Here is a 14,649-nt window from a genome sequence, read left to right on the forward strand (position 1 = left end):
AATATAGATAAAATGGAAATGATCAGATTCAATTCTATGGACACTGTTTGGGAAGGTAGAAGAGTAATATGTTTCAGAAAGAGTTCCATAAAAATATTCATTAGCATTTACTTGATTTTTAGTTTCACTGCCTAAAAGTTTTCTTAAGAAGTCTTCAGGGCTCCACAGAGTTAGGACAGGAGGCATTCCTGTAACACAGAAAATAAAAATAGCCCCATGTTTTTTTATCAGCAGCATCTTTTACAGATTATTTTTGTCTTGTTTTTCAAGTGGGATATTGAATAACTACCTCTACTTCTCACCCACACACATTCTAATATAAATGGTATTTTCTTGTTTGTATCTTCAAATCTTTTTATGTGCAATAACATCTTATATAAAACAGTCACTACAGAAATAAAAATGAATTATGGAGTTCCTTTATACATCTAACTAGAGAGCATTACTATTGAGAATTATCACTATAAATAGCTCATTTGGACATAGATTCAGCCTAGTTTATTGTATTTTCAAAGCACTAAGCTTATTTTATTCAAATATTGAGCATTAAAGAAAAACTTATCTATGCTCTCACAACTTTAAATAATATAATTTTAATTTTTAGTATATCATTTCTCACCATCAATGCATATATTTTAATTCTAATAATGGTAAATTCAATTTTTTTGTCTTTCATCTGATAACATACAAGAACATGTATTAGGTAGTTTTAAAGTCTGGACTCAAGGCTTTATACTATTGCTGAGCTTACTTGCTCAACTAATGCTCTACTATTTGAGTCACGCTTCTACTCTTGGAGATGGAATCTTGAGGACTTTTTGGTTTGGGCTGACTTAGAACTTCAGTACTCCAATTCAATTTCCTCAGTATCTAGGATTACAGACATGATCTAACAGTGCCTGGATATATTTTGTTACTTTGGTTGTGGTAAAATATATTAGATATAAAATTCGTTATCTTAATCATTTTAAAATGTGTCATTCATAACATTTTAAGTGTTCATTTAAAAATTGTTAATCTAGTAGATATGATGCCATTGACTGTTGTCAGATATGCAGGACTTTTCAATTGCTTTCAAAACTATATCAGATGATGATAAACCTTTATTAATTAACTTGGAGGAGTTTAAGAAGTTTTTTTTTGTTTTTTTTTTTTTTGGTCGGTCATAGGGCCTGAACTCAAGGCTAGCACTCTACCACTTGAGCCACAGCACCACTTCTGGCTTTTTCTGCTTATGTGGTGCTAAGGACTCAAACCCAGGGTTTCATGCATGTAAGGCAAGCACTCTACCGCTGAGCCACCTTCCCAACCTTGTTTAAGAAGTTTTATACATTGTTCCCTACAAATGAATCAATGGATGATGTTGACTGTGAGCTTACTGGCTTCAACTTTCAACAGTACTCTGATGAGCCTTTGTAATGATACGAATATCTGTTCCTGGTTTATGAGATTTATTATTCAATGCTATATATTGTACACTGTCAATGTATACATTGACACAAAGCATGTGCAGAACCCCTCTATGAGCTTTCATAAGAGTGAACAGGATTGCTAATGTAATGAGGTTTTAAATACCCATTTATGAGAAACATCCATACGGAAAAAAACCCTAATTATTCTTTGTGTGTGTGTGTATGATTGTGTGTTACTACTGGGCCTTTCGTCTCATTCTTGCTTAGCTTTTTCACACAGGGCTGGTGCTCTAACATTTGAGCCCCACAGCCCCTTCCAATTTTTTTACTAGTTAACTGGAGATAAGAATCCCATTGACTTTCCTGCCTGGGCTTGGCTTCAAACTGTGATCTTTAGATCTCAACCTCTTGAAAACTGAGATTACAGGTATCATTTTAAAAAACAGTAACACCACAATTATAAGTCTGAAGATGGACAATACTAGTTAGAGTAATTAGCTTGAATGCAGTTGGAAATTTAAGACTTGTATGACGTGAGGAAAACAAGCAGAATCAAACATGTTTAAATTCAATTTAAGGAATTGTAACATCACCACACAAAGTGATAATTGCTCCTGGAATCCCAGCCCCAAGCAAGACTGAGGCCATAGGAAAGAGAATTTCAGGCGATCCTGGGCTACAGTGCCACATTTTCTCTCAAAATAGAAAACAAAGCAAAATACAGTAAAGGAGAAACCCAAAGCAAATGCACAGAAAGATAGTGATGTTTTTATCAAAGAAAAGCATAGATATAAATGCACTAATAAATTGAACAAATGTTCAGAAAAATAACAAAATTTGATACCTGTGTTTTCATGTTTAAAATTAAAAATTAAGTTCTAAATTTAGAAACATATATGCAGATAATAAACACAAATATCTCGCTACGCAAGACTAATGCCCAGTAAATAAATTCTCAGAAGTAGCACATTTATTTAGCCGCTTTGATTCTATAGCACCCCACAAAATCAATGGTAATATTCCAACCAAGGTAATTTTTAAAATTATACTTAATTTTCTTTAAGTAGTTGTACAAAGGAGTTGCCATTCAACAAATCTGTTTATAAGTATGATGAACTTTATCACTGTCATCCTTTTTATCATATTTTCAATCCCTACTCTACCCCTTCCCTCAATTTTCTTAGTTTCAGAGGATTTGCATTGAATATTATGACTGCATTCTTCCCCCTACTCCTTCTCCCAATGATCCAATATTTTGGAGTCTCATATGCTGTTCCTTCTGTGTAGCCTTCTAAAATCTACATGCTGTGCTATTTGGAGAAAGTTTTTCACTCTCTTAAGATCTCAGAATCTTTTATTTGTAAAAGAGCATTAATCTCTGAATTCTAATTCAATATTTTGCTAATAAAGATCAAATGAGATTATGAATAGTAATATATTCCAGAAACTAATATGTTGTAAAGTATTAGTAACTAGAAACAGAATTGTTTGTATCCCCGGTTGTAAATAACTACTAGATCTTAAAATCTGAAGGACTTTAGAATATACCATAGGATTCTGCTTCAGATATGTTTATCTAATTCAGCTGGATCTTAGTATAAGACTATTTTAGAATCTCCCCAGTAATCCTATTGAGTAGTGTGCTGACCATCAGTTTATCCAACAGAGCATTCTTTACTTCTGTTAAGTTTTATTTTTTTGTCAGTCATGGGGCTTGAACTCAGGGCCTGCACACTGTCCCTGAACTTTTTGCTAGAGGATAACACTCTACAACTTCAAGCCACAATGCCACTTCCTATTTTTATCTTTTATTTCATTTTAATCCTCATTATTAATTATGAAATTAGGAATGTATCTTCTTGTAACGGAATTTCATCTACTATAGAAAATTGAAAGGCATCTTTATGGGATTTCCTATGTCTTGATGTCTTGAAGAATTTGTCACTTATTCCTTTTCCATGAAGGCCAACATTTGGTTAGTCAGACATCTTATCATGAAAAAATGAAATGCACAAACTACTCAGTCAAGCTTGTGGTGCAAAGGACTATTGTGGGTTATTTTAGGCCTCAGCATCATAAAATGCAGTAGAGTTTGTGACTAGGGAGTGTTTATGACCCACAAGCTTTTAGTATATTCTAGTGACTCATTTTCTTCCAGTAATCCCTTTCCCTTACCAGAAAACAAAGCCAGATTGTTCCCTGCCACTTTGGTGTATAAAAATAAAACACGCTAGCCATTAAATAACCTTGGTTAAGTCTTTATTAATAAAATAATGAAGTAGAGTTCAGAGATTAGTGCTCTTCTTTTTCTTAGTCCTTAAGAGACTACAAAACTTTCCCTAAATAGCACAGCATGTAAATTTTTGAAGACCACACAGAAGGAACAGCATATGGGATTCCTACAGGTTGGATCCTTGGGAACCCTATTGGTTGGTCTTTTTAAGTAATTCTATTATTTAATAATAATAATTCTATAATTCTATTAAAGTAAAATTTGAATGATTATGTTACCTCTTTCCAAGACTGTAAATAAAATGATAAAATTCTTAGAAATATTAATTTCAAAGTTGTTTCTGGCCTAAGCACATCCTCAAGCCTCAACTACTCTAACTACTATACTTTATAATCCACACAATCTGCTTTTTTCCCTTCTAGTCTATTCTGTTCACATTTTAAATTAAAGGTTGCATCTGGAAAGAGTCCTTTTTAGAAGATTAAAGGAAGGAAACTTTTTATTTAGAAATCACAGAACTGTTTGTGAGATGAGATGGATATAAAGAGTGGAACCTCTTACCTATCTGTGCTGGTTGACTTGACCAAATTATTCTACTTCATAGTTTCAGAGGTATCAGTCTACCCTAGCAGGGAGAATATGGTAGAACAGATTCATATCAATGTGGCCAGGAAGTAAAGAAATGAATGATAAAAGAAGCCTCAGCATAGAGAACTCCAGAGACATCCCTCCATTATATGCTTGCTCCTACCAGGCTCTATTTCCTATGCTTCACCCCAACCCGATAATATCATTGTATTACTAATAAGTCAAATGCCACATTGATTAAGCCAGAGCCCTTAATATTTAATTACTGCTCCAAAGCCCATAAGCTAGCAACAAAGTCCCTAATGGGACTTTGGGCTATGGGAATATTTTGTCTTCAAAGCTTTCTTGCTCTAGCTGAGAAATGGGTGAATCCCAAAGAAACGAACTCAAGACTAACATTTAACACCTCCTTCTTTACAGCTTTGCCTTCATTGTGGGGTGTGAAAAATTGCATGAGAGTATTTAGCAACCAGATTTCTAACTGTTAGGACAAGTCATAATATTTCTCTTATGCTTCATTGCCAATGTGTAGATAACCTGTGAGGTTATCTGTGGAGAGTTCAACAATTAAGCCTAATGGACTTCCTAGAACCCTCCTAATAGGATCTCAATTCAAGTGTTATATTTTAAGGAAGGATGGAATACTTGGATGAACACTTTGGCTTCTGACATTTGTTCTAGCACTGGATTTAGTCCCTGATGTTCAATAGTTTTGATTCCTCTTTTATCCCAATCAATTTCATGTACAGGCAGATAGCATCAGCAAAGAAACATCATCCAATTTTTATTTATCCCTGCAAATGCCCTCATATGAAATTGACATAAGTAGTTTGAGAACTGAGTTTTTATGCCACTCTCCCTTGCAAATCGCATGTCATTATATTTCTTCTATCCCTTTCACTAAGTATAACAATGATCCCTTACTCAGATACTTACTAATAATTATAGTGTCTGATTATGGTTAATGGTATAGCCTACCATACAATCACAATATAATTCAATTTTATCCAACACAACTAACATAAATTTTAGAAACTATTTTTACAGCATTTGGGAGAAAGGCTGATTCACTGTCATGGGACTATAGAACAGAAACTTAGTCTATTAGTATTTAATTTTATTACACTACCTTTTGTTAGTATCCAACCAATGTTTCCTTCTTGGTATAGAATCTCATGGTAGTAATGGGAGTTGTTTCCCAACACCAATATCTCAGAAAATATAGCCCTCTCAATCTATAGAATAGTTATGCAATCCAAGAAAAGCTGCGAAAGTATTGTCTCACTTTGAGATCTACCAGTAACAACTCTAGCTGTGACCGCCATCATAGAATGGTGTTAGCAAGAGAGAAGCCAAGTCAAATCTGCAAATTCTTAAAAACAGAAGGAGAAAAAAATAAATATATTGATCTCATAGGGAGTACCAATAAAAAATGGCCAAAATGCTATAAAGAAATTCATTTAGAAGATGGAAAAGTTAACTAATCATGTATAACAATTAAAGAAGTTGAGTTAAATTTAGTAAGAGACCAGCAGGTAACTGGATTAGATAATTTCCATTTGGCCTTCCAGATCCAATCCCTGCCTTCTCCTACTAATGCCTCTGATCTAAAGAGCTACAGGTGCTCTTGAACTATGGTTTCCCATTGAAATTTACCAAAGAGGAGGGACAGAAAATATTTGGATAGAAAGACAGTGCCACTGGCTAAGCTTTTTATTTTCCATCTCTCCAAGATCTGACTTGATCCTCTGACACAGGTCAATGGCTATTGTACAGTACTGCCCATGATCTTAGTCTTTTGGATTTTTCTCCTTATCCCTACAGGGCAATGATGGTTATGAGTTCTCATTCTTGCTAGCTCTTTCACGCTGCAATATATTTTGCTAGTTTCCCTATTAACTCCACACATTCTTTTACAAATGCTTATTTCCCCTCAATTACCACGTTCAAATAAGTTGTTTCATGATAACATGCTAATTCAGAATTCTTAAAAGGAAATCATAAAAGGTGGCCATGCTCTGGAACAACATCACAAACAATTCCTTAACAAAGTCATTTTTCCTATTCTCATATATCATTTCTGTAATTTTCTTTCATCAATATTCTTTCTCCAATTAGCATATATTAAATGCACAAAGGGATTTCATTGTGAGATTTACATATACACATATAGTGTTCTTCGCTCAAATTTACCTAACGCTTCCCCTTTTAAATCTTACTGGTTTCATTCTCTATTTTTATATTGTGTACAAAGCGCTTCAATCATATTCAATTCAATCATATTGACCTTCCTCTCCCTTTCATTTGGCCCATTCCTTTCACTGGTTCTCACCCCCAAAGAGTTGGCATTTTTACATTGGTGTCATTTTTTTTTTGTTTGTTTACTTCATTGTCATTATAGAGTTGTGTACAGAGGGAGTACAAGTCAGGTAATGAGTTCATTTCCTTTCATGCAGTGTCTTCTTTTCCCTCATTCTCTTCCAGGCCCTCCCTCTTATCTCCACCAGAAGTTGTATAGGACACTTTCATCAATGTCCCATGACCTCCACGGCTGCACTTTTTCCCTCTTTTACCTTGAGTTCTGTGCCCTCCCCAGCCCTCCAAAATATATACATGTGAATATACCATAAATAAGGTAAAGAAAATAGAATCATCAAAAAACAAAAACTAAAATAAAAAGTATTTTGTTTCCATATCTTGGCGTTCATTTCAATATCTATATTATTTTATATAAATATGAAGAGGCACTTAGGCATCGTGACTTTGTGTTTCTTTCCTAAGAGTACCCTCTTTTGGTCTCACTATGAGTATCTAGAATCCTGTATAACTTGTCATATCCCAGTGTGTTTTACATCTAAAAATTTTATTGTAAAGATGCTGATCAGAGGGGTTACATTTACATGAGTAAGGTACATTTCTCATTGAAGATTGTTACCCACTCCATTGTTGTTCTCCCACTATCCCTTCCCTCCCCCTACTACTCCCCTGCCTCCTCAAGTTGTAAAGTTCATTTCCAACATAGTGTTCTATGAGTATCATTGTTGCAATAGGTCATCTTTTGTACTTCTTTAGCATTTTGTTTTTTCCCCTTCCCTTTCCCCAATCAGATAAATGCATAAAGAAGATGGATGGTACCAGAATCAAAGACAGAGATTGCCAGGGATAAACCAATGGAAAAGAAAAAATAAAATAAAATGAGAAGAAAAAAATAGATACAGTACATTGGTGACATCAAGGTTGACAACTAAAAAGAAGACTGTTGTTTCCATGACTTGTAGTTCATTTCAATTAGCATCATATTGGATAGTCATATATATTCATAGCTCTTGAGCTATTATGATTCTCTGTCAGGACTAACCTATGCTTATACTAATTATTACAAATGAAGGAAAACAGAGCTTATGATTCTTTGGGTCTAGCTTACTTCACTTTATATGATTTTTTTCCAAGTCTTTCTATTGCCTATGAAAGGGGTGCTGTCATTCTTTCTGATAGAAGCATAAAATTCCTTTGTGTAAATATACCACATTTTCTTGATGCATTCATCTATTGAGGGGAATCTGGGTTGGTTCCATATCTTAGCTATGGTAAATAATGCTGCAATGAACATAGTTGTGCTGGTAGATTTAGTGTGGTCTAGTTTCAGATCATTTGGATAAGTGCCCAGGAGTGGGATTGGTGGATCATAGGGGAGTTCTATGTTTAGTCTTTTGAGGAACCTCCATACTGCCTTCCAGAGTGGTTGAACCAGCTTACATTCCCACCAACAGGGTAGTAATGTTCCCTTTTGGCCATATCTCCACCAGCATCTGTTAGTATTTGCTTTCTTGATAATGGCCATTCTAACTGGAGTTAGGTGGAATCTCAAAGTTGTTTTGATTTGCATTTCTTTTTTTTAAGAGATAACTGCATTCCCATGTTTATTGAAGTAACAATTGAAGCAATAATTACAATAATCAAGATCTGGAATCAACCAAGATGGCTACCAACAGAGAAATGCATCAAGAAGATGTGGTATATACACATAATGAAAATTATTCAGCCATCAGAAAAACAATGAAATCCTATCATTTGTGGTAACCTTATACTAAGTGATGCAAGCACAGAAATAAGGTGATTTGCATTTCTTTCATGGCTAGAGAAGTCAAGCATTTCTTCATGTGTCTATTGGCCATTCTTATTTCCTCTCCGGAGAACTCTCTTTTTAATTCTTATTAATTGGGTGATTCTTTTTCTGGGGATTTGTTATTTGAGGGGGTTAATTTTTGAGCTCTAGGAATGTTTTTAATATGAAACCCTTGTTGTATAACTAGTGAAGATCTTCTTCCAATCCCTGGGCTTTCTATTTACCTTGCTAGCTATGTCCCTTGTTATGCAGAAGCTCTGCAGTTTAATGAAATCCCATTTATCCAGACTTTTCTGTATCTTTATTTAGGAAGTTTCGACCTGTGCCAAAGAACCCTAGCATATCCCCTATACCTTCCTGTAATATTTTCAGGGTCTCTGCTTTTACCTCAATGTCTTTGATCCATTTGGAGTTCATTTTGATGCAGGGTGATATATAAAAAATCTAACTTCAATTTTCTACTTATGTGTAGCTAATCTGCCAGCACCTTTTGTTGAAAAGACTGTCTTTCTTCCATCTGATAATTTTGTCTCCCTTATTGAAAATTAGGTGGCCATAGGTCTGTGGGATCATGTCTGGTCTTCAGTTCTATTCCATTGGTCCTCTTGCCTGTTCATGTGCCAGTACAAAGATGTTTTTGAACTACAGATTTATAATAGACTTTGAAATTTGGTACTGATGTTCCTCCAGCACTGTTCTTTGTGCTAAGGATTGTTTTTGCTATTCGGGGTTTTCTATTGTTCCATATGAATTTTTGGATTGCTTCTTCTATTTGGATCCCTTTTATGTTTGTCTCTTGCCTTATTGCTCTGGCTAGGAATTCCAATACAATATTGAAAAGAAGTGGATAGAACAGATATCCTTGTTTAAACTTTCCACCACTGAGTATAATGTTGGCTGTAGGATTGTCATATATGACCTTTATTATACTGAAGAATGTTCCATGGATTCCTAGTTTCTCCAGAGCTTTCATCATAAAGGGGTGTTGGATCTTGTCAAATGCTTTTTCTGCATCAATTGAGGTGATCATGTGGTTCTTGTTCCTGCTATTTATGTATTGAATTACATTAATTGATTTGCATATATTGAACCAGGTTTGCATCCCTGGAATGAATCTTGTTTCATCATAGTGCATGACTTTTTTGATTAGATGTTGTAGTTAGTTGGCCAGAATTTTATTGAGGAGTTTTGTATCAATGTTCCCCACATCCCTGTCAACATTTATTATTTGAATTCACAATGTTGGCCAATCTTCAGTAAGATGGAATTTCAGAGTCGTTTTGATTTGCATTTTCTTTATGGACAGAGATGATGAGCATCTCCTCATGTGTTTCTTATTCATTCTTACCTCTTCTATGAAATCTTTCTTTAGCTACCTTGCCCATTTAATAATTGGTTTGTAGTTTGGAGGGGTTACAGGGAGCAATTCCAAACTTATTCTATGAAGCCAATATCACACTCATCCCAAAACCAGGTCAGTATACAATAAAAAAAAAGAGAACTACAGACCAATTTCTCTGATGAACACAAATGCAAAGCTCTTCAATAAAATCCATTTGTGTCATTTTTAAAGAACTACATTCTAAATATAAGAGAAAACATGCTTATTTATCTTTCTCAGTTTGGCTTAATTTGCTTAACATGATAATCATCAGCTACATACATTTTCCTGAAAATGATATAATTCATTCTTTTTATGGCTGTATAATACTTTGATGTGTATATAACCATATTTCCTTTATCCCTTCATCAGTTCAGAAATTAGTTGGATTGTTTATACATTGGGTTTTTGGTTTTTGGAGCTGGTTATTAATTCTGGTTACTAATCCTCATTCTGTTGAATGGCTAGCAAACATTTTCTCCCATCTGTGAATTGTGTCTTAATTATGATCATTGTATCCTTTGTTATACAGAAGCTTTTTAATTTAATGCAATCCTATTTGTCAATTCTTGCTTTTATTTCTTGAGCATTTGGAGTCCTATTCAGAACTCTATCTTCAAGTGTTTTCCTTATGTTTTCCTATAACAGGTTCAGGTTTTATACTAAGGTCTTTGATCCATTTTCTAATTAAACTTTATGCAGGATGGGAGATAGAGATCTAGTTTCAGTTTCCATTGTGTAGCTACCCAGGTGTTCCCAACATTATTTGTTTAAGAGGCTGCCTTATCTTCAGTGTACACTTATGGATCCTTAATATGAAATAGTCTACACAGTGTAACATATCCTGAAGTGTGACAATCTAAGGGAAAAACTTGTTACATAAGCTATAAAGGTTTGTATTTGACATGTTATTTGGCTTTGAATAACATATTTACTGATATAGGTGGGGAATACATATGCCTTTAAAGATGACTGTTTATGCTCTAAAATCAATTAGCTTCAGAGAGGTAAAAGTGAGAAGTACTATAGAAGATCACTGGATTTTAGGAAAAAATATCTATCTTAACCAAAGAACTACTATATGATCCTACCTTTACATTTTCAGGAATTCATGTGATGACAGGCAAACTGACTTACAAAACAAATACCTGTAATCCATATTTGCAGCAGCACTATTTATAATACCAAAAACAGGGAACCAGTCTCAGTTCCCCACAGCCAATGATTGGACATAGAATATGTGGGACAGACGAGATAGAAGGTACATGTAGACAGAAATAAATACGGATAGATATAATGGAGTACTAGCCATAGAAAAGAATATCATTTTTTTTCATTTGCAGGAAAATGGATGGAAATAGAGGTCACTATGTTAAGCAAGATAAGCCACATTCAAAAAATAAATATCACATATTTATGATCAGAAGCTAAACTTAAATAATAATATATCATAATTGTAAAATGGGGATTTTGGAAGATCACAAGTGGGAGTAAAAGCAAAGAAGATGGTGTCAGGAGATGCATATTACAAAAGTACATTACATATCCATGAGAATACCACACTAAATCCCAACAAAACCTGCTTAAACCGAGGAGGAAAAGGAAAGATGGTTAGGAAAGAGTAACATAAATGGCGCAAATCTTATCAAGTATATGTGTTTTAGATATCACAATGAAGCTCCCTTGTGCAATTAAGTTGTGAAATATATTTTTAAATGTTGAACTTACTTCTCTGTAACTGATGGAAACTTCTGAGGTGAAAGCTGTGTGTGACTCCCAGAGTGGCAGAATGATCGGAAGAATATTAGAAGGGCTCCTAACTGCCCTGAGTTGTCTCACTCTCCCACATACTAACAAATTTGAAAGGGTATCCATCAGTTATTCCCTGGGGTTATAGCACTGTCCTCTGTCCTCTTCCTTGTAGGCACATTCATCTGCACATAAAGAATCACACAGTAAATCACGAATAACCTCAAGTGCAGTTGCTATGGGATCCTTTCTTGTGAGCTGGAGTCAGGAGCCAGGGTGCCTAGGAGAATGGAGCTTTGTGTCTGAGAGATGCCAGCAGACAGAAAAGGACCTAGCTGTGTGGATACACTGTATGTGCTTCCTAGTTCTTTATGTGCTTCACAAGTCTTCACATTTCTGAGGCAAACTTTCTCAATAAGGCCCTAAAAAATACAACAGAGAAAGAAGAGATGAATAAAAGGAGAAATGAAGAAAAAAGAAAAAAAAAGTCCTATCTGTTCTGAAGCCTTCTGTGAAATCCACCTAACTCACAGGTGAACTGTGCTAAACTCAATTAGCAAATCATTTCTGGCTTCCCTATCCCCTACTTGCAAAGTAACAAATTACAATTCTCTTCCTTTTGAGATGAGTCACAGCAACACAGGTGATCACTTCTCTGGCATTGAAAGGAACCCTAAAGAAATTTTCAAGCTCCTAATATTTAATAATGGAATATTAAACCCATTGATAGATGTTTGGGATGGAAGCCCACATGGCCCTCTGTCCAGTTATAAGGGTGATCAAATGGTCTGCACGTATGTAAGCTTGATTTTATCTGGATGTCAATGATTACCCAGATGCAAAGTTCCACTTGAGTTTATATAATCTCAACGCCTCTTTGTGTTTGTGGCTTGAGATCACAGATTACCTGAGCCTCAAGGAAATAAAATATCCCCAGATATAAGAAGCACGGCAGAGATGTGCCAGGAATAACCACAATGACAGCAGATGCAGCAATAGCAAAACCTCAGCATACCTTGAATTCTCTCAGATAACTTACTTCTTTGTGTGTATTCCAACTTTCAAATGTCTGTTCGGAGCCATCCTTGTTCAGCTTCACCAAGACTTCCTTTATACCCAGGTATATGCCCTATTCTAGATTTATGATTTTTTTCTCTGTTGAAGTTGTTCAATCACCCCATTTGAAAGATTTTTCTATCTGAAGCCTCTTTTCAATTGACACACTGAGACATTCTCATTCAGAAGCCTGCTCTTACTGTCTTCAAAAAGAGTATTTCACTGTGTCTCAGTGTCAAATCACATTTACTATTGTTCATCTCAGGAAGAGCACTACAATGATTTAGGTTTTCAGTGACACCCAGAATAACCCTTAATTATTTTCCATCTTTCTTAATTTAGCATCACATGCAAGACTAAAATCTTGCTTTCTTAATCATCAATTAGTTTATCCCAACACGTTATAATCAAGTGATGGTTCACTCACATTCATCATTTCAAGGACAAATCCACTGAGTAGTACTGGTAATTTTTTTTTGTGGGGGGAGGGGTCCGGTCATGGGGCCCGAACTCTGAGCCTGGGCGCTGTCCCTCAGTTCTTCAGCTCAAGGCTAGTGCTCTACCACTTGAGCCACAGTGCCACTTCCGGCTTTTTCTTTTTGCTTATGGGGTGCTGAGGAATTGAACCCAGGGCCTCATGCATGCAAGGCAAGCGCTCTACCACTGAGCTACCTTCCCAGCCCACAGGTAAATTTTTTTTTAATTTTAATTTTAATTTTTTGTAACATACTGTACAGAGGGGTTACAATTACATGGGCAAGATAATGAGTACATTTCTTATCAAGCATTGCAACCTCCTCCTTTGTTTTAAATTTTTAACTTGTTTCTTATTCCACATTGTCAATGCCATGGAAAATTCTTTTCTCCCTCCATTGTGTGCTGTATATATCCTGCAATTTCATGCTTTATCCAGTTCTTCTTCATACATTTTCAGGTAATTTTTCATGCTTGCATATCTTAAATTATCTTTACTGCTTCACAGTTGCAAGTAGAAAAAAATTAAAAACCTCCTTTGGGTTGACATTTAAAGGCTTATTATTCTGTCTTTGATATATGAGCTTAATGCTCATTAACACTAAAATGAACCAACTGAGAAAAAAGGGGGTACTGCCTTCAAAGATCCTGGAATAAATAATGTAACACAGTCCTTTCCTTCCCTCTTCACTAAATTGATAATAACCAATTCCACATTCCTTCAAAGTAAGCTTTTAAAAGTTTAATACTGTCTGCCTTCTCTTTTGAAAGGTGTGCTAATGCTTTCCTGGAGTCTGATTGCTTTGTTAGGAATTCTTTTTCTTCAAAGTAGATTTAATACATTCTCTTCCACCTCATTTTTCTACATTTATCCTTTAACATTACATTTAAAAGACTGTTAAATGCAAAGCCTGTCAGCCTTTGAGAAACATGACTGCTTGGTTCTCCAATAATTTGGAGAAGTCTAATAATAGGTAAAAATACATATTATGTGTATATTTAGATATGCATATATTACATTTGTATGTATCTGTTACATGTGTGTTTGTGTGTTTGTATATATATATATTGAAGTAAAACAACATGAACTTTTTTTGCCAGTCCTGGGGCTTGAACCAGGGCCTTGGTACTGTCCCTGAGTTTCTTTTAGTCAAGGCTAGCACTCTACCACTTGAGCCACAATGCCACTTCTGGTTTTTTCTGTTTATGTAGCACTGAGGAATGGAACCCAGGGCTTCATGCATGTTAGGCAAGCACTCTACCACTAAGCAACATTCTCAGTCCTACTGTGATCTTTTTGGGGACCAGTCCCAGGGCTTGAACTTAGGGCTTGGGCACTGTCCCTGAGCTTCTTTTGCTCAAGGCCAACACTCTACTACTTGAGACACAGCACCACTTCCAGTTTTTTCTGGTTATGCACGACTGAAGAACTGAATCCAGGCCTTCATGCATGCAAGGCAAGCACTAAGCCACATTCCCAACCCCAAATTGAACATTTAAATCAATATTTCTATTTATTAAAAATTCAGAATCCCTATCTATTTTTATCAATTACATTTCTTTCTATATTTATTTATCTTCTATGAAAATGTTTTAGGTTAAGATCAAAATTACCCTGCCTCATTTCAAA

This window comes from Dipodomys merriami, unplaced genomic scaffold (assembly GCF_024711535.1).
Source record: "Dipodomys merriami isolate MVZ:Mamm:240054 unplaced genomic scaffold, mDipMer1.0.p SCAF_1, whole genome shotgun sequence".
In the NCBI taxonomy this organism is placed as follows: Eukaryota; Metazoa; Chordata; class Mammalia; order Rodentia; family Heteromyidae; genus Dipodomys; species Dipodomys merriami.